A 2,767-nucleotide genomic window follows, 5' to 3' on the forward strand; every position below is an offset into this window, starting at 1 on the left:
CACTTCTTAAAACAAGTGTTAATAATGCTAAAATCACTTCAAATGTCAATACCAGCATCAAGTCTATCCAGACAAAATGAAACTAATAATTAAACAATTATATCATAGACTTAGGCAATGGAAAATTGGCAATCTGAAGTCTTCTGAATTTATAAAGGTGCTTTTTGTAAGGTGCTTTTTACAAACTGGGTTCTACAGTGAAGGAAAGGTAAAAATACATCATTTTAAAAATAACATTTGACTACATACCAGGGAAAATTTTCTTAAAATTTCATTACTTCATTTTTATGAGTTCTCACTTACATAGAATTACATTATTTTTATCTCATCTATAGCTCACTTATATAAGCCAAATCAGACATCATCCTGCCCAATCTTTTCTAAAAAATATACATAATTTTTATTAGAAAATAAAAATATGAAATGCTTCACAAATTTGCATGCCATTTTTTGCAGGTATATGCTAGCCTTTTCTGTATTATTCCAGTTTTAGTAGATATGCTATCTACTTGAACACAGAATCTCTTTTTATTATTATTACAAGGATAGTTGAGATTCAGGGGCTACATTGAGAGGACGGCCAGTTAATCACCTCTTTAAAATAAAAATAAAACTTTGCATTACCCCCCAAAAGCCATCTGGATAGGGAAAAAATGAATTATGTCATGAAGTTGACATTTTTTACCATTGGAGGTTTGCATGATAAAACAATATTGTGAAAGAGAATGTTGACTTTCGTGTGGATTTTAGTTGTGTAAATGGATTCAGCAACTTTATTTGAGGAAACAGTTCCGTTTACTAAACTAATATCAATAAGCTGATTACTTGAAAGTTAAATATATTAATGAAACAAATATATTTTCTGATAATGTTTATTTAATGACAACAGACAATTTTACATGTCTTACAAATACAAAAACAATGAAAAAATACCTCCATTTCTTTTTGTGCTATCTTGTTCTTATTATAGTCTTTTCTTTAAAACAACTTTGTCCAGGCAAAAAAGTTAAACTAGATGAAAAATCCACCGTGTTACTTTTGGACTTAGTAAAGCCACTGTGCATTGTTTGCACCAAAACAGCATTGTGTATTGGTAGCAGAAAACCTAGAATCCTCATTGTAAATGGAAACATAAGTAGAAAAACAATATCGTACTAATACATGTGCCTTTGATTCTACTGCAGAATTAAATAGAAAGCATGAACAAGATTCCATTGCATAGCTAAATAGTAAGTATGAACAAGATTCCACTGTATAGCTACATAAGATGCATGAACAATGAACAGCAAAAAATGTTTGTAAACTTTATAAATAATTGATCAGATGTGAGGTGGATCTGGCTGCCACATGGGTCACCCCATTGATTGCCAGGTTGACCTGGTTGATCCAGCTGGCTAGGCCAGTGTCCCCTGCCTCCTTCATGGCTCTGTGTTGCAAGCTCATGGAGGATGAGGATGATGTGTTCATTAAAAGACTGTTCTTCTGGTTAGGGTAAATGATTAGTTACTAAAATGTATGAATAAAACAAATACACAAAAGGTCAATTGAATTGCATAAATATTTCTCATGCAACATGGCTAAAAATGTCCTCTCTTCCTAAATGGACTTTATGTCCTGTGAAACTCTTCCAGTTCATTTACATGCATAACTTCACCACTGGTTGTAATTCACATATTATTGCTAAATCAAACAGTCATTAAAAACATATGGTCAGAAACTAATTTAAGAAAGAATATTTGTCTTTTTTATATTTTTCAAAACAATATTAGGTATAAAGTAAAAACTCACTGAAGCTTCTTAAATGAGTGTTATTTTCAAAGTTAAACTATTCAGATTTATTAGTGATTCTGTCAGTTGTTTATAAAATCACACATTCTGGTTTCACCTTCATTCTAAATTTTTAACTTAAACAAAAGGAGCAGCTCTTCTAAATGTAAAAAATATGCTATTATAAACCATCTGTATTTTTGTTAATGGTGAAAAATATGAGGAAAAGTAAAATAATTTGCATATAGATACAGACACATTTCATTCTCACTTTTAACTAAATGGGCTTATTTTGGTCAGTTAATTCACTGGGAGATATTCTGAGTTGTATGTATCAATCAACTCTAACGCAAGGTGTCTTGCAGAAAAAAAATGGACCCATCTACCTTTCACTTTGCAGGAAGAATTGGAGCTTAGATGGACTCTTTGATCAGAAGATCAAAATGTTTAACACACATAAATGCATGTTCTGGACATTGCAGTACCTCATATTTCTATAATATCAGGATCAGCAATGAACTCTTTGTAACCAGTTGTTTTCAAATATAAGTTAAATATTTGGCACTCAAAGATAGTCCACAAGCAAGAATATCAGCAACAGTTGAAAACTTATCAAAAATGTAAAATCCTTTATTAAACTTATTAAAAATGCCTCTCCTCCAAACTACTACATTGGAATCTGCATCTTAACAGGCCTTTGTATACATATGAAATTTGAGAAACACCAGGTTATGTGCTTTAACAGCACAGAGGGATGCTTTAAAAGGGACTTTCTTGTGTATGGAATTGAACTAGATGTTCAATTCGTTCTTCTGATCCTGAGATTATATGGGATCTCTGAAGGGGTAAAAGAAATGAATCTTAAATTTTTACGTAATCTGCCACTTTCTTGTCCCTCAACTTCTCTAATTTGAAGGAAAATATTATTTCATTCATTTGCTCTTCTTTATTAGTATTTTCTCTCAGGAAACCAAATAAAAAAAGTACAAAAGGAATTTCT

General features: G+C 31.3%; 1 non-coding gene across 1 annotated transcript; it reads right to left on the reverse strand.

The window, feature by feature from the left end:
- Positions 1–412: 412 nt before the first annotated feature.
- LOC115931881 (U6 spliceosomal RNA) lies at positions 413–517 on the reverse strand. The gene has a single exon (XR_004068307.1). It is a non-coding gene; the product is annotated as a U6 spliceosomal RNA (small nuclear RNA).
- Between the last annotated feature and the right edge of the window lie 2,250 nt (positions 518–2,767).

Source organism: Gorilla gorilla, chromosome 22, assembly GCF_029281585.2.
Source record: "Gorilla gorilla gorilla isolate KB3781 chromosome 22, NHGRI_mGorGor1-v2.1_pri, whole genome shotgun sequence".
NCBI classification, from domain to species: Eukaryota; Metazoa; Chordata; class Mammalia; order Primates; family Hominidae; genus Gorilla; species Gorilla gorilla.